This window comes from Symphalangus syndactylus, chromosome 19 (genome assembly GCF_028878055.3).
Source record: "Symphalangus syndactylus isolate Jambi chromosome 19, NHGRI_mSymSyn1-v2.1_pri, whole genome shotgun sequence".
NCBI classification, from domain to species: Eukaryota; Metazoa; Chordata; class Mammalia; order Primates; family Hylobatidae; genus Symphalangus; species Symphalangus syndactylus.
In genome coordinates this window covers 71,810,550-71,832,360 of record NC_072434.2, presented here as the reverse complement: position 1 = coordinate 71,832,360, position 21,811 = coordinate 71,810,550, and the positions used below count along the sequence as shown (strand labels likewise).

Genomic DNA, 21,811 nt, shown 5'->3' with positions numbered 1-21,811 from the left:
TTTATGACAGTTTAGTATATTTTGTTTTCAATTAGGTATATTACTAAAAAAATAGGTAAACCATTCCATTTAAAAAAAGAAGGAAAAGGAGATGATGTAATATAACTAGTATTTGGAAATGACAAAGGAATTTTCCTTCCAGCTGTAGAAGTATTTCCTTTGCAACAGTGTTTCTAATGTATGTTTCAGTTCTCAGATACACAAAGATGATTTTTGTGAGAGGGTATTAGTTTTTTAAGAGACAACTAAATTCGATTTTTGAAAACCCTAATTGTTTAGTGTTCATCAACCCTAAGAATTTTTACATAAAGCTGCTTAAATATTAGTTAAAAAGTCAAGTTTCATTTTCTTTCCAAAATTCTCTGCACATGGCTCAAACTGTATTTGAGTCTGAATCTCCTTTGAAAATCCAGAAAGCTTTATGAAGAAATGCCAAGAAAATGTTTAGTTCAAATTTACTCTTCTTTCATAGGACTTTCACTTTAACTGTCACTTGGGTTTATATTTATTCTACTCTACAGCTGTCCATTTCTGAAAGTTACCAGCCTTTAGGATGTAAGGAGCTATATATGATTCTATTCTAGCATATTGAGGTGAAGTTATAGATGACCAATGTGTTTTGTTCAGCTTAGTTTTGATTAATTTTCCTTTTTTATGGATATTGAATTATCTTTATAATTCAGTGAAAAGGCAATGTTTGAGATATGTGTTTTCTTCTCTGTAAAGTTCTCGTTTTTTGTCACTGAAACTTGTAAGCCACTGAGCTGCTGCTGTCTGTATCTGCTTATGCCAGATAGTCCTTGGCTTTCATTTGCTAGAATGCAGCAAGCTTTTTGTTATATAGCTTCAAATGGCTTTTTTCCTTAAAAGAAGCATGTTTTTGCTGGAGAAGTATGAATCCATATTACCAGTTTATTATAAAGGACAAAACTCTGGGACAGCCAAGTGGAAGTGATGTGTAGGGCAAGGTTTAGGGTAAGGGAGTAGAGGGGGAGGATTTCCATGCCCTCCTTAATTTTCTTCTGAGTTTTTAGGTTATAGTACCAACATGCTAATGACACTAGTTAGTTTATATACATGTTTAGCCAAATTATGAAAGGTAAAAGGAACTATTTTCCTGAGGATATTATTACAAAAAAATGCCTCAAGGTGAGTAAGGGCAATTATAATAGTGGTTGAATTTCTAGTACTATTTTGTCATAATTTCACTTGTTATTTTTTTATGTGTTTGTGTGTGTATATTTCTTGGATGTGCTTTAAGTGTTGCTTGTCTTCAGTACCTTGGCAATATATATGAATTTGGAATTGTGGCACAACTCTGGGGAGGGAGGTACTCTGGAAAATGCCATATGTGTGAAATTCTTACCTACTACACAGAGAAAGAGAAAGATTTTTTTGAGACAGATAAAAAAACATCGTATATAGTCACACTGCTTTTTCTCTGTTTGCTTTCTTTTGGTGTATGTATATATGTATATATATGTGTGTGTGTGTATATATATATATATATATACACATAAAATTTGCCATTTTAGCTACTTTAAAGTATATTATTCAGTGGTGTCAATTACATTTCAAAATGTTGTATAACATCACCACTGTTTCAAAAACCTTTTCATCACCTCAAGCTGAAGCTCTGTATCCATTAACCAACAACTCTGCATTCTCTCCTTCCCCCGATTTCTGGTAACTTCTGATCTACTTTCTGTCTCTCTTTCTACATATTGTAGATATTTTGTATAAGTGGAATCATTTCATATTATTTTGTGTCTGGCATATTTCATTTAGCATACTATTCATAAGGTTCATTCATGTGGCATTATGTGGCAGAACTTCATTCCTTTTTATGGCTGAATAATATTCCATTGTATGGCTATACCACATTCTGTTTATCTGTTCATTTGTTGATGGATACTGGGGTTATTTCCACCTTTTGGTTATGAATAATGCAGCAGTGAACACTGGCATACAAGTATCTGTTTGAGTCCCTATTTGTAACTCTTTTGCATATATGCTTAGGAGTGATATTTCTGGGTCATATAGTAATTCTATGTTTAACTTTTTGAGGAACTGCCAAAGTGTTTTTCAAAGCAGTGGTACCCACATACATTCCCACCAGCAATGTATGAAGGTTCAGTTTTGCTACATGCTTGCCAACATTTGGTACTTTCTGTTTTTTGATTAGTCATTCTAGTAGGTATGAAGTGGTAGGTGGTTCATTGTGGCTTTGATCTACTTCCTTAATAATTAATGATAACGAGCAGCTTTTCATGTGCTTATTGGCAATTTGTATATCTTCTTCGGAGAAATGTCTGATTAACCCTTTGCCCACTTTAAAAGATAGACTATTTTTAGAAAAGTTTTAGGTTCACAGTGAAATTGAGCAGAAGGTATAGAAATTTCTTAGATTTCCAGTCTCACCCATTCTTTGTCTATTTAAAAATTGCGTTTATCTTTTGTTGTTGTTAGAGTTCTTCATACATTCTGGATATTCTTTGTCATGTATATGATTTACACATATTTGCTCCCATTCTGTAGGTTGCTTTTTCACTTTCTTGATAATGTGCATTAGTGATATACAAATTTTTCATTTTGATGAAATCCAATTTGTCCGTTTTTTTTTTTCTTGTGCTTTTGGTGTGATATTTAAGAATCCATTGCCAAATCCAATGTCATATTGATTTACTCTTTGCTTTTTTCCAAAAGTTTTTTTTTTTTTTTTTGAGGGGAGAGTCTCACTTTGTTTCCCAGGCTGGAGTGCAGTGGCACAATGTCGGCTCTCTGCATCTTCCGCCTCCTGGGTTCAAGCGGTTTTCCTGCCTCAGCCTCCCAAGTAGCTGGGATTACAGGCATGTGCCACCATGCCCAGCTAATTTTTGTATTTTTAGTAGATGCGGGGTTTCACCATTATGGCCAGGCTGGTCTTGAACTCCTGACCTAAAGTAATCTGCCTGCTTCGGCCTCCCAAAGTGCTGGGATTACAAGTGTGAGCCACTATGCCCGGCCAATTTTTTTTCCCCAAAAGTTTTGTGTTTCACTTCTTATATTTGTTATGAATCCATTTTGAGTTAATTTTTATATATGCTTTGAAGTAAGTATCCAACTTCATTCTTTTCCATGTGGAAATTCCAATTGTTCCAGATTTGCCATATAGAAAAGAGATTATTCTTTCTGTATTGAATGGACTCAGCATCCTTCTGGAAAATCAACTGGCCATAGATGTTTGGATTTTTTTCTAGACTGTCAGTTCTGTTCCATTGATCTATATTTTTATCCTTCTGCCAGTACCATACAGCCTGGATTGCTATAGTTTTGTAGTAAGTTTTGAAATTGAAAAGGGTAAGTCCTCTAAACTGTTTTTCCAGGTTATTTTGGCTTTTCTGGGCTCCTTGCAGTTTCATATTGTGATGATTGGCTTTTTTATTTCTACAGAAAAGGCTGTTGGAATTTTGTTAGGGCTCTTCTTTATTAACAAAACCCAATTGACTGTGTTTTCTAGCTTTATTTCCAGTTAGGTGTGGTCACATCAATAGTTCTGGCTGATTGATGTACAAAATGATCTGTGATGCTTACCAGAAGCTTCATTAAAAGGAAGGCTTTCCCCACTTTATTCCCCTCTGCTGCCCAGAACACATGTGATGTTTTCAGAGCTTGGACTATGATGATGAGGGCATGAGGGCCATACTCCAGGGATGGCCCAGCAGTGAGCTGGAAGCATCTTGGATTCCTGACAGCTTTGTCAAACTGCCATACCAACATTGGACCTTCAAATATCTTTTACTTGAAAGGAAAATATATTTTTATTTTGTTTGAGGTGGGATTGAGTTTTTTGTTAGGGCTAAACTTAATTTATACACTTTTCCTACTACATTAACTTGGTTATCTCTTCATTGTGTGTACTGTGTGAGGGAGTAAGATAATATATTACCAGAATTGCTGGAACTATACTTAATTTAAAATTTTTTTATTTCATGCTGGGCATGGTGTTTCATGCCTGTAATCCCAGCACTTTGGGAGGCTGAGGTGGGTGGATCACTTGAACCTAGGAGTTTGAGACCAGCCTGGGCAACATGGTGAAACCCCATCTCTACAAAAATACAAAAATTAGCCAGATGTGGTGGTGTGCATCTGTAGTCCCAATTGCTCTGGAGGCTAAGGTGGGACGATCGCTTGAGCCTGGGCAGTGTAGGTTGTAATAAGCTGAGATCACACCACTGTACCCTAGCCTGGGTGAGACCCTGTATCAAAAAATTGTGTTTCATATATATGTATTGTGAATTTGACTTTAAAATTATTTTTCGTTAGTATGTAATACTAAAACATTCTTTAACTTAAATGTAGCCTCAACATTTTTTTAAAAAGCAGAAAAAAATTTTCACTGCTGTAAAATAGCAGATTTGTCATTTTTGTGCTAACCCATTGAGTATTTTTTATATACATACTTAGTTTTCTACATAGGAACATTTCTGGTATTTTTATACCTTGCTTTTTTTTTCACTTAATATGATAAAGTGATCTAGTGCAAGTTAATTAACCTCTTTTTGCTTCAGTTTCTTTCTCTCTAAAAATGGGAATAGTTATTACACATGCTTCATGGGGTTGTTTTGAGCGTTAAATAAAATATTGGAGTAAAATGCTAGACCAGTGCCCAACACATAGTGAATGCCTGGCCCTCAATGAATGTTAGTTATCATTACCATTATTAATATTGTGTGATCTTAAGCTCTTTTTCCAGATTATTGTAAAATCTTGATAATTACCCTCTTCAAAGTCTGCTTATTATTTCACTAAATAAATATACAGTTATTTATTAGATGCTAATTTTTTTTTTTTTTTTTTGAGATGGAGTCTAGCTCTGTCACCCAGGCTGGAGTGCAGTGGCACTATCTCGGCTCACTGCAAGCTCCACTTTCTGGGTTCACACCATTCTCCCGCCTCAGCCTCCCTAGTAGCTGGGACTACAGGTGCCCGCCACCACGCCTGGCTAATTTTTTTGTATTTTTAGTATAGGCGAGGTTTCACCGTGTTAGCCAGGATGGTCTCGATCTCCTGACCTCGTGATCCGCCCACCTCAGCCTCCCAAAGTGCTGGGATTACAGGCGTGAGCCACCGCGCCTGGCCTAAATTTTTTTTAAGCATTTAATTTACTTCCATTTATTTGCTGTTACAAATAATGCTATCATAAACTGATCTATGATTAAATGTCATTTTATTACAAGCTAGAGACACTTTTAAAAGCAGCATTTAATCCCTTATTTTATAAGGTAATGAAGAAAATGTGAAATAGATTTTGTTTTTCTAAGGCGGAGTTTCGCTCTTGTTGCCCAGGCTGGAGTGCAATGGTGCCGTCTCGGCTCACCGCAACCTCCATCTCCCAGGTTCAGGCGATTCTCTTGCCTCAGGCCAGCCTCCTGAGTAGCCACCACGCCTAGCTGATTTTGTATTTTTAGTAGAGATGGGGTTTCTCCATGTTGGTTAGGCTGGTCTTGAACTCCCGACCTCAGATGATCCATCCACCTCGGCCTCCCCAAAGTGCCGGGATTACAGGTATGAGCCACTGCACCCGGCAATAGGTCTTCTTATTCTTTTTTTTTTTTTTTAAATGACTTTACCATAGTAGCTTTGTATATGTATCTGATGGCAATTGGGGATGTAGATATCTTTTGTAATAAATAATAACAGTCACAGATTGTATAACCAGTTCTGATAACACATTATAAGTTCTGTAAGCTTGAGGATTTAGTTTGGTTTAATTCTCTTTGTGATAATTTTTAGAAACTGTAAACATTTAAGTGTTAAAAGGTGATTAAGAATTTGCCATAGTCACTATTTTCCAGCATTTATCACTATTTTTAATTACATATATTTGCAATTATTTGATTATTATTGATCTTCCTTACTAGAGCAGGGACTGTGTCTGTTTTGCTTACCAGCTCTTCCCCAATACCTAACATAAGTGCTTGGTGTATTGTAGGCACTCAATAAATATTTATTTGATTAATGAAAGAATTGGTGAGTGAACAATGGAGTTAAGCGAATAAATAGGGAATAAAATGTTTTGATACAGTTAAGTTTCAACATTGAGTCAGTAGCTATGATGAAGAAATAACATGTAAAACTCCAACTTTAGAAATAATTTTGCAGAGATTTGGGGGGAAATACAATAAAAGGTAACAAAGAGGGCAATTTAGAGATGATTTAACTCTAGGGTTTTGGTTTTGTTTCAATGATAGTGGAAACATCCAGGTAGAATGTTCAGGAGAGAGAAATATGGGTCAAAGGTCAAAGGGTGGTCATTAAAATAATGACAGTAATTAAATTCAAATTATTGAATGTCTACCTTGTGCTAGCTGTTGTATAGCTGTGGAAGGTAGGTAAGACATATTCCTCATAATAATTAAAATACCTCTTACCCTGATAATTCTCTTCACAAGTAAAGTTTTAACAAAGTTAGAATTTTGATTTTAGAATTTAGTGGAAAGCAATGATTATGACCAAATTATGTTAATACCTTGTTGAATTTTCACTATATCTTCTAAGTGATAAAGATGATTTTAATTCAGTGAACTTTGTAGTTGAGACTTTTGTTAATAAAATATTTTTAAAAAGTTTTACTGCCATTCTGTGTAGAAATAATTGGAACAAGATTTTTTTTAATCATCATTATGATACCTATCTTTTATCTTTCTGTGGAAAATATGGAAACGCTTATGCCTCTAGACGTAAATATTTAGTGAAATGTGGTTTTCATTTGAAATTAAAATTAATCATCTTTGATTTCATATTTTTTCTTTTACACTATGATACTTTAAAAATTATTGGCCAGGCACAGTGGCTCACTCCTGTAATCCCAGCACTTTGGGAGGCCAAGACAGGCGGATCACGAGGTCAGGAGTTCGAGACCAGCCTGGCCAATATGGTGACACCCCATCTCTACTAAAAATACAAAAATAAGCCGGGCGTGTTGGCGCATGCCTGTAGTCCCAGCTACTCGGGAGGCTGAGGCAGAAGAATCACTTGAACCTGGGAGGCAGAAGTTGCAATGAGCTGAGATCGCGCCACTGCACTCCAGCCTGGGCAACAGAGCGAGACTCCGTCTCAAAAAAAAAAAAAAAAATTATCTGTTATACACCTCAGGGCTATTTTTTAAAAATTGTCTTTAAAATGAACTTGAATTTTGTGAACATTGTACTTTATTGAATTTATTATTCTATAGAAGAAACAGGTTAAATTTCTGGTGGTACATGTCTTCAGTATTGGAATAAAAAAATAGTTTAAATGATAGTACAGTAATAAGAGGTAGCTGATTACACAATACAAATGTTGAGGGTTAATAGTGTGCTTTTTGTTGGAACAGAAAACCTGATGCAAATTGGTTTAAAGAATATAGAAAGTTTTACTAGTTAACCTACCAAGAGCAAAGGTGGGGTAGACTTCTCGGTTTAGTGGCTCTACAGTATTATCAAATATCCAAAGTCTTTCAGTCTCACTGTTGTTGTAGTGTAGACTTGTTCTTTTTTTTTAATTTTTGAGGCAGAGTCTCACTGTGTCACCCAGGCTGGAGTGCAGTGGTGTGATCTCGGATCACTACAACCTCCGCCTCCTGGATTCAAGCGTTTCTCCTGCCTCAGCCTCCTGAGTAGCTGGGATTACAGGCGCATGCCACTATGCCTGGGTAATTTTTGTGTTTTTAGTAGAGACGGGGTTTCACCATGTTGGACAGGCTAGTCTTGAACTCCTGACCTCAAGTGATCCACCTGCTTCGGCCTCCTAAAGTGCTGGGATTACAGGCGTGAGCCACCGGGCCCAGCCTAGACTTCTTTTTTAACACTGTTTTCCCTCAAGGTTATCGGATGGCACCGGAGCAACATGATTTTTTGTTGAGGTGGGGAGGAGAGAGGGAGGCTACCTGTAGCCCTCTTATTTCATGGAAGCACCTCGAAAATCTTCCTTCCATTCTCAATGGCCAAAATTAGGTCTCCTCTCTATTCCTGAACCAATATAATTGGTATTGGTGCCAATAAGATTATTGAGGTATATGGGCTGTGTATGGGAAGTGCAGTGATCTTAACAAAGTTAGGATTCTGTTTAGGAAGACGGAATGGATTCTGTGTAGACAACAAGCAGTCTCCCCTATAGTTGGCATTGTGGCCTACAGTTTATTTGTAGCATTTTTGAAAGGAATTTTTAGTGCTGTAGTAAAGCTTTATGCTATACTTTGTGTTTCCCCTCCCCACCCCACCACCTGTAACTAACACCTTCCCTAATAATGTGTTTTTGATTTAGAGATTCTGGGCCAGTGTTACTGTGTGTAAGAGAGGAAAGGATGCATTATAGATATGTATAATTAAATTTTAAAATTATAAATAGTCATTAAAATGATACCTTTCTCAGCCATGCCATCCTTTGTTGGCGTATCCCTCCTCTGAATGCCTATAAAATTTGTGTATAGTGCTCATTTGGAAACCAATATGAATCTTGGATTATTTATTTTCTCTTTATGTATGTCATACCAGGATCATTTCTTGTACGTCTAGGACAAATAAATTCTATTATATCTGTGTTGTTACTGGTATCTGCAGAAGGTTTTGTTAAGAGAAGATTTAAAGTCAATTCAATAAATTTTTTAAATGTACAGTAAAGTATTATGTCTATAATGGAGTGTAGCAACAACGAAGATGAACAACATGTGGTTCCTTCCCTAAAGGAATTAAACAGAATTAAATGTAATAAAGGGGGCAGTAGAGAGAGATTACTTTGGTGTGGCAAGTAGAAAGGTTCAATCATGGAGGTGACATTTTGAGCTTACCCATAAGGAATTAATGTTTTGTGAAACAGATAAAAGGGGGCATTTTAGATGGAAAGGAAGCTCAAAGGCATGTGCTTGGAGGATAGTACTTGGGGGCAGTTGAGGCATAGTGGGAAATAAAGTTGAAATGGTGGATTGGAGCCATTTCAGAAGGCTTACTACTTAATTTGAATTTGACTCTGTGGACAGTGGGAAGCCATTGAATATATATATTTGTTTTTATTTTTAGAGGTAGAGTCTTGCTGTCACCCAAGTTGGAGTGTAGTGTTGCAGTCATAGCTCACTGCAGCTTTAAACTTCTGGGCTCAAGTGAGCCTCCCAGTAGCTGGGACTATAGGTGCACACCACCATGCCTGGCTTTTTTTTTTTTTTTTTTTTTTTTGTAGAGACAGGGTCTCACCATGTTGCCCAGGCTGGTCTGGAACTTCTAGCCCCAGCAGTCTTCCCACCTTGACCTCCCATATATTTCTTTTTAAAGCAAGAAGACTTGGAAATTGTTTTCCGCTGAAACATAAGTACCCTTAACATTTGTTGTCTTTTGCCATGATATAATGTTTGTGGAGTACACACATTAATTCATTTATTTTAACAGATATTTATTGCATACCTCCTATGTGATAGACATCAAAATCTGGAGATACAACAGTGAACAAGACAGGCAGGGTCTCTGCTCTCATGGAGCTTACACTATAATTTGGGGGGAGGTCAGGAAATAGACATGTAAATAAGATTATTTCAGATAATGGTAAGAGCTATAAAGAAAAGAGGATGCTGTGACAAGAGTGTTTTGGGTGGTAATTTAGATGAGTTGGTTAGTGAAGACCTCTGAGGATTTGATGTTTGAACTGGTGTTAAATGAGAAGGTGCCAGCCATGTGACTATCTTGGGTAAGAGCACCCTAGGTAGAGGGAACAGTAAGTGCTGGGTCCTTAAGATGGAAAAAGGAACAGAAGGAAGATCAGTGTGGCTGGATCAGAGTGAGTGAAGGGGAGAGTGGTAGGGTATGAGGTTTCTCCTGGAAAGGAGTTTATATTTTACTCTAAGGGTTAAAGCCAGTGCAGAGTTTTGAGCAGTAGGGTGATATCTAGATTTATGCTCTAAAAGGGTAACTGTGGTTGCCATGTGAATAAAATCATGCCAGTTAGGACCTTTGTAGCAGTACAAGTGAGAGAGATAGTAGTGCCTTGAACTTGGGCTGTAGTAGGGGAGATGGAGATTTGTGATATCATTTTATTTAATTATTTTTTATTTTGAATAATTGTTATTATTTTTTTGAAACAGAGTTTTGCTTTTTGCCCAGGCTGGAGTACAATGGCATGAATCTCGCCTCACTGCAACCTCCGCCTCTTGGGTTCAAGTGATTCTCCTGCCTCAGCCTCCCAAATAGCTGGGATTACAGGCGCATGCCACCACGCCTGGCCAATTTTGTATTTTTAGTAGAGACAGGGTTTCATCATGTTGGCCAGGCTGGTCTTGAACTCCTGACCTCAGGTGATCTGCCCGCCTCAGCCTCCCAAAGTGTTGGGATTGCAGGCATGAGCCACCACACCTGGCCTTAAAATTTTTTTTTTTGAGAGCAAATCTTGGTCTGTCACCCAGGCTGGAATGAAGTGGTACAGTCTTGGCTCACTGCAATCCCTGCCTCCTGGGTTCAAGCGATTCTCCTGCCTTAGCCTCCCCAATAGCTGGGACCACAGGTATGCGCCATGCCCGGCTAATTTTTGTGTTTTTAGTAGAGATGGGGTTTTGCCACGTTGGCTAGGCTGGTCTTGAACTCCCGGCCTCAAGGGATCCACCCGCCTTGGCCTCCCAAAGTTCTGGGATTACAGGCATGAGCCACTGCACCCAACCGATACCATTTTAGTTTTAAGATTTTTCATTTTTTTACTTTTTGAGGCAGGATCTCCCTCTGTTGCCCAGGCTGGAGTATAGTGGCACAATCACAGCTCACTGCCTCTTAGAACTCCTGGACTCAAGTGATCCTCCCACCTCTGCCTCCCATTCACTTCTGATTGCTTTTATTATTTCATGAAGTTGATAAAATGTAATCAGCTGAGGATATTGAGAAATATAATGGGTGATTAGACATTTAATGAGAGAAGAGAAGATTTGTGTGTGTTTGGTTCCCATAGACCATCCCCATGTTAGGTGCTTTACTAGGAGGACTGATGGGATAAGCATGTAATGATACTCATAGTTTAGTGTTCATTACAGTGAAAAGCTACAAAGCAAAATCAACAAAGGGAAAAGTCTAATGGAGCAAAGCCAGAGGAAACCAAGCACATACTTCCAAGGATCCTTTCCCATTGGAATCATACAGGATGTGTTTAATCCCCTCAGTAATGACTTTTAACATATAGTGTGAAGTATTGTCTGCCAGAGAAACTCATTGCCCTACAGTTTTGAATAGCTAGAAGGAGGATGTTGAACATTACCAACACAAATAAATGATAAACATTTGAGATGATGGATATTGTAATTACCCTGATCTGATCACCATACGTCTTATGTATTGAAACATCACTGTGTACTCCATGAGTATGTATAATTATTTGTCAATTAAAAACCCTGGGCACTGAGTTTATTTTTTTATAGGTGGCTAGTCACGTAGGAACCCTCTGCCTAGCACATACTGAAATTCAACAAGATTGAAGATTCAACAAGGTATTAAGTAATTTGGTCATAATCATATTACTTTCCACTGAATTCTAAAATCAAAATTCTGACTTTGTTAAAACTTTACTTGTGAAGAGAGTTATCAGGGTAAGAGGTATTGTAATTGAATTATTAATATTAATTGAATTATTATTGTTCCTTCTGGACTCCCAGAAGGATAGTAGATTTTCAGCATAAATTATATTATTTGCAGAAATAGTTTAGGTACAGTGAACCATTCTTACCAGTTAGGATTGTGAGAACACTCCCAAAATCCAAGTTCCCAGATGCCAGCCACAGACCAACCTTGCAAATAGGCCTTGCTAAGAAGTAACAGTCTTGGGTCTGTGATGTAACTCTTTTCCACACAATATGAAACAGTACTTTTGGAGCATTGGAGAGAGACCATCCTAGGAGAGAGTATTGAGGTTGTCAGGAATGTGTGTTCGTGTAAAATGTGTGATGATGACTTTTATCAGCAAGCATTGATATAGTTTGGAAGTTTTCCCCCTCCAAATCTCATGTTGAAATGTGACCCCCAATGTTGAAGGTGGGGTCTAGTGGGAGATATTTGGGTTATGGAGACAGATTATTCATGAATGGCTTGGTGTCCTTCCTGTGGTAATGTGTGAGTTCTCGCTGTATTTGTTCTCCCAATATCTGATTGTTAAAAAGAGCCTGATATCTCCCCACTCCCCATTGCTCCCCCTCTTGCCATGTGACATGCCAGCTTCTTTTCTCCATCTAAAACTGCAATTACTTTTGCATCAACCTAATACTATGAATGAAAGCTTCTTGAAGCCCTCACCATAAACAGATGCTGGTGCCGTGCTTTTTTGTACAGCTTGCAGAACTGTGAGCCAAAATAAATCTCTTTGTAAATTACCGAGCCATTCAGATATTCCTTTATAGCAGTTCAAAATGGACTAATACACTAATACAGAAAATTGGTACCAGGAGTGGAATGTTGCTATGAAGATAACTGAAAATGTGGAAGTGGCTTTGGAACTGGATAATGTACAGAGGTTGGAAGAGTTTGGAGGGCTAAGATGACGACAGGAAGCCAGGGAAAGTTTGGAACTTACTAAAGATTGATTAAGTGGCTCCAATAAAAATGCTGATAGAAAAATGGACAACAAAGCCCAAGCTGATGAGGTCTCATATGGAAATGAGGAATTTACTGGGAACTCTGGAGCAAAGTTCACCCTTGTTACACCTTAGCAAAGAACTTGATTGCGTTGTGTCCATGTTCTAGGACTTTGTGAAAGGCTGATCTTAAGAGTGATGACCTAGACTAACTGGCAGAAGAAATTTCTAAGCACCAAAGCATTCTAGAATGATATGACTGCTTCTAACAGCCTGTGATCAAATATGGGAGCAAATAAATAACTTAAAGTTGGAGCTTGTAATAAAAAGGGAAACAGCATAAAATTTTGGAAAAATCTCAGTCTGGTGCAGTAGTAAAGAAGGAAGAAGTGTTTTCAGGAGAGGAATCCAAGGGGGCTGTGGAGCAACCACTTGCTAGAGAGATTAGCATAACGAAAAGGTAGGTAAGTGCCGATATTAAGACAATGGGAAAAAGGCCCTGAAGGCATTTCAGAAATCTTCCACGTAGACCTTCCCATTATAGGCTCAGAGGCTTAGGAGGACAGAATGGTTTCAAGGGGCCAGGCCTAGGGCTTCACTGCCTTGTGCCGACTCAGGATGCTGTTTTTCTCTCTGACTCCAGCTGGATTAATAAAAGCATGATTGTGATTTTTTTTTCTTTACCTATATCCAAGTACTCAGGAGTAGGCAGAGTTACAGTTTTAACTAGGGTTTGCTGACACAATTTGACTTGTTCAAAAATGAGGTGGCTTCTGTTTTTACACTAGCCTGAGACAGAGAAACAGGTGGAGATTTTGTAGATTTTATTCTTAGTTGATAATCCCATGGTAAACCCTAAATTATCCTCTTTCTAGTGACAGGACCATCTGGGACTCACAGAGGATATAATTTGTATGGAATAACCTGTCAAGATAAGCAGAATATCAGATACTGACAGTCCTTATTGTGACCTCTTATGGGATGCCATTACCTGGCTTGGTTTTGGCCTAGTAGTTTCGTGGCTGGATGGATGGAATTTGGGTCTATTATTTCAGGGGCATATGGATAGAACCAATAATGTAAACTTTTGTTTGCTTTTCATAGGCAATTTTTGGTTATTAAATAATTATGTAAGATGTAAAGTCCTCAGAAGAAGTGGTTCTTAACTTGATATATGCATCCAAATAACTTAGTGGCTTTTTCAAAAAATATATGATTGGTACTCACTTCTAGAGAATTTTTGTGGAGATGTGGCCACTGGGGGATTCCTTTCCTTCACTCTTTATGTCTCTACTCCCCTCTTCATGAACTGTATATTGTTGACTTTTATCAGCCATTTTAGGAGATATATACTACAGAATTGCTGCAAACCCAAATATATGTAATTCCATAGTCTTTCTGTAAGACTATTTCTCTCAAATTTACAGGGTGGGAGAAATATTCTTCTTTTTTTTTTTTTTTTTTTTTGGTGTGTATGAATATTTGAAAACTATCAAACCAGGAGACACCCCCCACCACCACCTCCCAATCCCAAACCTGTCATCTCTCATTGGCTAAGCTGTTCCAAAAGCTTTGGGTTATTTTTTTTTTTCCCTTGTTTCTTCCATTCTTTTCCTTTAGTGCTTATCTGAGAATTCCTAGGGAACTTTGAGGAAGTGTCATCAGTATTTCACAATTAGAATGAACTATTGTCATAACATTTCATGGAGGTTCAGGACCATGGACAGATCATGTGTGCTACCTGTCTCAGTCCCACCCACATATTTTAGCAGGTTAAAATATTCTTCTGAAGTCTCCACTGGTATCATTCTTTTCCTTATAAGTTGAACTCCTCCCTATTTTTATCAGTCATCTTACAGCCAGGTCTTGCCTCTTTAAAGTTGTTTTGTTGTTGTTGTTGTTGGTTCATTTGTTTGTTTTTTTTTGAGAGAGTTTCGCTCTTGTTGCCCAGGCTGGAGTGCAATGGTGCCATCTTGGCTCACTGCAACCTCCACCTCCCAAGTTCAAGCGATTCTCCTGCCTCAGCCTCCTGAGTGTCTGGGATTACAGGCATGTGCCACCATGCCTGGCTAATTTTGTATTTTTTTAGTAGAGATGGGGTTTCTCCATGTTGTCAGGCTGGTCTCGAATTCTTGATCCTCAGGTGATCTGCCTGCCTTGGAGGCATGAGCCACCATGCCTGGCCTTTTTTTTGAGACAGAGTCTCATTCTGTCACCCAGGCTGGGGTGCAGTGGTGCGATCTCGACTCACTGCAACCTCTGCCTCCCAGGTTCAAGCAGTTCTCCTGCCTCAACCTCCCGAGTAGCTGAGATTACAGGCATGCACCCCCATGCCTAGCTAATTTTTGTATTTTTGGTAGAGATGAGGTTTCACCATGTTTGCCAGGCTGGTCTCGAACTCCTGATCTCACCTTAGGTGATCCACCCACCTCGGCCTCCCAAAGTGCTGGGATTACAGGCATGAGCCACCGCTCTCAGCCCCTCTTTGAAGTTTTTATCTCACTTATGTATAAAATACTTATCTTGCCAATACCTTTGAGTTAGTAAATAGTTTAGTCTCCGCAAAGAAATGGAGAAATAGATAGGTTAAGTAACTTATTTAATGATGGAGCCAGGTTTTGCAGTCAAGTTTTTCTGACTCTGAAACCAGATCTGTCAATTACTTGATATACTTCATTAAAAAAATCATTATTCTGTTCATTATACTCTTGGTTTATGACTTTAAAAATATGTTTTAAAATCAACTTATAATTTATTTTTGAAATTACAGGGCCAGGAGCAGTAGCTCACATCTGTAATACTAGCTTTTAGGGAAGCTGAGGCAGAGGGTCACTTGAGGCCAGGAGTTTGACACCAGCCTGGGCAACATAGTGAGATCCCAACTCTAAAATCAAAAACACCTTACATATTTGCCCAATTTTCTATTATAGTGCTCTTTTTTTTCTTACTATATTGTAAGAGCTCCTTGAATTTTAGGGATAGCAACCCTCTGACCATCATAGATTACATATATTTCCCCCATTTGTATTTTTTCTTTGTAACTTAGAGTATTTTTAAAAATAAAACTTTAGTACATAATAAAACTGTATCTTTTATTTAGTTAAATCTTTTCCTTTAGGGTTTTTCTTTTGGCATTCTGATTAGAAAACTTCTTCCCCATCCAAAGAACATAAAAATATCCAATTCTGATGTATCTGTGGTATATGTAGGTTATTTTTTAGATTGTCTATATTTGAACTGATAATTTTAGAACACTCTTTAAGAGCAGTAGGGTAAGGACCTTAATATTTCTTTTTAAATGTTTTCTTGGCTTTTCTACATTTATTCTTATAGGTGACCTTACAATTATCTTTACACTCTCTCTCTTTTTCCAAAATCTAATTTGGAAGAACTTTTAAAAAGATAAAGTGGCCAAACTTTGCTTTTCACTTTTGTCATATTTTAAACATATGAAATAGTTAAAACATTAATTTATAATAGTGTTCTTACCAGCTGGATAGAAATACATTTACTTAGTACCTATATTTATTTTTTCTTTCTTTGTAATTTATCTTCTAAGAGGCTATTATGTAAAATTTATGGTGAACCAGTTGTTGATTTATACATTATTAATGGTGTAATAACTGAGGATGCTTGAAAGAAGGCATGTAATGAGACTAAATTGTTGCCACGGGAAGATTGACTAGGTAACTACCTAGAATGTTTCCCATTTCTAGTACAATATCTGGTATTGAATAGATGCACAGTAAAGAGTTAAATACATGAAGAGTTAAATGAATAATGAAGACTTTTTTTGGGTGAATTTACTAAGCTCTTAATTTCAGCCTTATTGATCAGAATCAGGGATACAAGTGTATTCAGTAGTCTTATTTATAGGAGGCAAAGTAGATGAACTAGAATGCCAGTTAGGAATTTCCAATAAAGAATGTATCAGCCATCAGAGTCATTTGTATCATTCTCCCTACTGCTTTTTTTTTTTTCTACAGGAAAAATTTCATCAGACGTTTACTTGAAGAATGAAACTGGAATAAGGATAGCTACTTTAGTGAATTTAAGTTCTGATAGCATGATGGGAATGATGTGCCAAGTGGATTAATATTTTTGCCCAGTGTTTAACGTATTCCTGCTACCTAAGTTTCTCACTCACAGATATTCTCTACTGATAGTATCTGCCTCCTGGCCACGTACTTTCTTTAGCTGTGTCATTAGCTCACCATTAGATCTTGCTCTGATTTAGGCATAATTATTTAAAAGAAAATACACAAGCTGTACATGAATATATGTTTATGTAAAAAACAGTATAATGAATATTTATTGAGCCATTTTATGCACCAGATATCACAGTAAGTATTATATACTCTTATTTAATTAAAAACCCATTTTTAACCCATTGAGGGACTCAAATAGGTACTTACATGCCAGTTTCATAGCACTGGCATGTAATAGCCACTCACAATAGCCAAAAAATGTAAACACCCCAAGTCGTCATTAACTTGTAGTTGGATAAAATGAATGTGGTGTAAGCATACAGTGGAGTATTATTTAGCCATAAGAAGAGTGAATGTCTGACACATGCTGTGCAACATCACTGAACCTTGAAAACATGCCTAGTGACAGAAGCCAGACATACATGGTTCTACTTATACGCAGTATGTAGAAAAGGCAAATTCCATAGAGACAGAATGTAGATTAGTGGTTACCAGACATGGGATGTGGTGGTGGGTGGGGGAGGGGATGGGGAATTATTGCGTAATGTTTACAGAGTTCTGTGTGGGGTGATGAAGTTTTAGAAATAGTGGTAATGTTTGTACAACATTACGAATGTAACTAAAGCTACTGATGTACACTTAACAATAGTTAAAATGGCATGTTTTATGTTACATATTTTTTCCACAAAATAAAATTCAAACAACTCATGACTTAGGTTCTACTATTATCGCCATTTTACAAGTGAGGTTTAGAAAAAATAAGTAACTAGTATGAGTTCATGTAGCTAAGTGACAAGCATCTAGACTTGAACTCAGGTTTGACCCCATATGCCATATTTTTAATCAGGTGGTTCTCTGCTTTCAGAAATAAAAGTGAGGGTGCCGTCTTTCCTATTCCTTATTTCCATTCTTTTGCACAGAAATTACTTCTGATTCTTTGCTTAATTGTTTGACATGTATCCTTTTAGACCCTTTTCCTATGCGTTTACTTAAGTATTTATGTACATAAACAAATGTGTACAACTTTTTCATTAATTTACATACACAGCATAATTAACATTGATTATGTGACTGCTTGTTTCATTTAACAGTATGCATTAGAGATGCTTCTATTAATTCATGTCGGTCTACTTCATTTTATTTGCTGCATATGTTTCATGGTATGGATATATGTGGGTATAGTGTTTCGTGGCATGGATATCTCATAATTTATATACCATTTCAGTATTTCCTAGGTAGTTTCCAGTTTTTCATTCTAACATACAGTATTTCAGGGCTTATACATACGCTCAGAAGTGGAGTTTTTGGGCAAAAGGAATGTACATTTAAAATATTTAGTTGCTGCAATATAATATTTCTTCCCCCACAAAGGATACCAGTTTAAACTTCTAACATTGGGATATGAGAGTCCTTGTTTCCTAGGAACAGAATATTATCAGTCTTTTTTGCCTATCCCATGGTCAATAATTGATACTTGTTACATTAGTATAAAAATCTCTGATTTACTTCCAGATGTTAGACATTTTCCATATAGTTTTCTTTTTTTTTTTAATTGCCAGTGCCTATTTTTCTAATATTAATATTTAGTGATTTGTAAAGTCTGTATGTTCTATGTGTTAATTTTAATTTTTTGTTATGTAAATATTTGTTACAAATATATTTTTCCAACGTTGTTTTATTTTTCTTAAACTTTATTCATGTTATCTTTTACCTTACAGGAGACTTAAGTTTTTATATAGATAAATCTTCTTTTTGTTATTAATACTTCTGGCTATAAGGCTTTGTGTTGCTAAAACAGCTTTTTCCATTTCAAGATTATGTGAATATGCTCCATTATATTTTCCTAGTATTACTATAGATTTTAAAAAATTGTTTCTCTAATTATGGCATTATTTTTTGAGTTGTGTGAGCTATGAATTAAAGTTTTTTTTCCAAATAATTCATCTTTCTCCCGCTCATTTAAAATACCTATATCTGAGCCCATTTCTGCTTCATTGTTCTATTGGTTCAGGGGTCAGCAGACTGACACACAGGACAAATCTGGCTTACTGCCTTGTTTTTGTAAATACAGATTTATTGGAACATAGCCCCACCTATTTGTTTACATACTGTTTTTGTTTTGATTATACAAAGGCTGAGTTGAATAGTTGGCACAGAGACTAAAGAGCTCACAAAGCCTAAAATATTTACTGTGGCCTTTACAGAAAAAGTTTGCCAACCCCTGAATTAGTCTCTTTTCTAATACCAGACTTTTTTTTAAATAAAAATATAAATATGGGCTGAGCACAGTGGCTCATGCCTGTAATCCCAGCACTTTGGGAGGCCAAAGTAGATGGATTGCTTGAGCCCAGGAGTTTGAGACCAGCCTGGGCAATATGGCAAAACTCTGTCTCTACAAAAAATACAAAAATTAGCCAGGCGTAGTGGCATGTGCCTGTAGTCCCAGCTACTTGGGAGGCTGAAGTGGGTGGATTGTTTCAGCGCAGGAGGTTGAGGCTGCAGTGAACCAGGATCATGCCAGTACCCTCCAGCCTGAATGACAGAGCAAGACCCTGTCTTTAAAAAAAAAAGTGTATATATATTTACACACATTTTATATATATATATATATATATACACACACACACACTATATATATACACATATATACACACTATATATATACATATATACACACTATATATACACACTATATACTATATATATATACACTATATATACACTATATATATACACTATATATATACACTATATATATACACTATATATACACTATATATATACACAGAAAAAAGTATACATATATACATACACATGCAAAATACACATATAAATGTGTATTGGGTATGTCTGTCTCTTTCCCCATATCACACTATTTTATTTTGTTTTATTTTATTTTATTTTATTTTATTTATATACACCCTGGTGGGGGTAGGGTCTATCTTTCCCTACCAGATATCAAAACTAATAAATTATAGTAAAAATAGAGTCTGGTATTGGAAAAGAAACTGACTAAAACAGAATTGGCAAACTTTTTCTGTAAAGGCTACAATAAATACTTTTGGCTTTGTGAGCTGCACCGTCTCTGTGCCAAGTATTCAACTCAGCCCTTATGTCATGAAAGCAAATGAAAACAATACATAAACAAATGGATGGGGCTGTGTTCCAATAAAAAACCTGTGTTTTAAACATTTTTCATGATTATTCTGCATTTCCTTTTGCACCTGAACTTCAGAAACAGTTGTTAACTTCGATCAGATACCACATTAGGCTTTCTTTTAAGGCAAACTTAAAAAAAGTGTAACTTTTCAGAGATTACATTTTATCTGCAATTTTGCCATTTTAAAATACTTGATTAGGTAATCAATACTAGCTCCAGTGCCTGGGACATGGTAGGTGTACAATACATGCTACTAGTATGAATGGTCCAAGATTCTTTCTGCCATGTCTTTTGTCTGGTGATATGGTTTGGCTCTGTGTCCCCCCGCCAAATCTCATTTTGAATTGTTACCCCCGCGTATTGAGGGAGGGACCTGGTGGGAGGTGATTGGGTCATGGGGCCAATTTCCCCCATGCTGTTCTTGTGATAGGGAGTTCTCACAAGATCTGATGGTTTTAAAAGTGACATTGCCCTTGCTTGCTCTCCTGCTGCCTTGTGAAGAAGGTGCTTGCTTCCCTTTCACTTTCTGCCATGATTGTAAGTTTTCTGAAGCCTCCCCAGCCATGTGGAACTGTAAGTCAATTAAACCTCTTTTGTTTATAAATTACCCAGTCTCGGGTAGTATCTTTATAGAAGTGTGAAAACAGACTAATACACCTGGAGAATCGCCTGTCTGATAGGTATAGATATTCATTAACAGGCATCTGTCACCTTTTATCTGATAACATCTATGTGAGTTCCATACATGACATGATACAGATTAGGTTGTACATTTTTTAAATGCTTAAGGGCCAGCAAACATTCCTAAAACATTAAAATATCGTAATACTATTTCTTCCCCTCTCACAGGTCTTCTAGTAGATGATCTTATCTAAGCTTTAAGAGATCATTGGATTCCTAAAGTGATTTTATTTTGTAGAATTGTGTATTCTGTTATATATTTTAGTAACAGATTAGAACTAAATTGCATATAGTAGGGATTTCATTCATAAATTATCATTCAACACTAAATGCAAATTCTTGGCTGAAGGAGCTTATATAAACAAAATCTATTTTGTTATAAAAATGCATAAATTAAGCATTTTCTTAGTAGGACCAAACTTTTTATGATATATTAGAGTGACTAACTTTTCTTTCCTAATCTTGTAATACCCTTCTATAGACATTTAAAGTTTTACTTCTTTATGCCTTCCCCAACAACTTTAAACCAACATTTTCCTGCTCTTTCTGATCTCATGCTAAAGACTGTATGCTAGCTGGTCTGGTTGTAAATCCCAGTTCCTGCATTTATTTGAGTATTTAACGGCCAACAAAATTGTCAGAAATTAGTTTAAAATTGTAAATAAATGGACTATTTTGGTCCCATAACTTAAATTATTTTGTTTTCTCATTTAAAACGAAGCTAGTAATGCTACCTATCTTCATAGTTTGTTGTGTGTCTTGGACAAGTTGGTATGCAAAACATAAAATGTCAAGCTTGTTAAATGGAGTTAATCTGAAGATTATGAGTCCTATTCTGATAGCCTAATTGAGAAAAAGTGCCACAAACACATGTAGTTTCAATTTACAGATGCACAGATAAGTTATAGACTAGTGATAAACTTGGCAAAATTTCCAGGTAAGATTATCTTTCACTGGATAGAATTATATTTTGACTTCATGCTTAATATTTTTTAAGAGCATTTGCTTGGCCATAACAGAATACAACTAACAGTGATCGAAAACACAAGAACATTTATTACTAAATAAGAAGTCTTGAGGCAGGCAATCCCAGGGTTGGTTCTCTGGCTCAGCATTGTCAGAGTATTAGATTGCCAGGTCTCTGAAGCTCTTCTGTTTTTCCTTTCATGGTTGCAAGACAGCTCCTAAAAGAGCATATCATCGTAGTAATAT

The 21,811-nt window shown here is 36.7% G+C and overlaps 1 protein-coding gene across 19 annotated transcripts in view; it reads left to right on the top strand.

Moving 5' to 3' along the window:
* CDC42BPA (CDC42 binding protein kinase alpha) overlaps nt 1-21,811 on the top strand; it is a 313,445-nt gene that overhangs the window by 18,998 nt on the left and 272,636 nt on the right. The gene's annotated exons all lie outside the window — the stretch shown is intronic.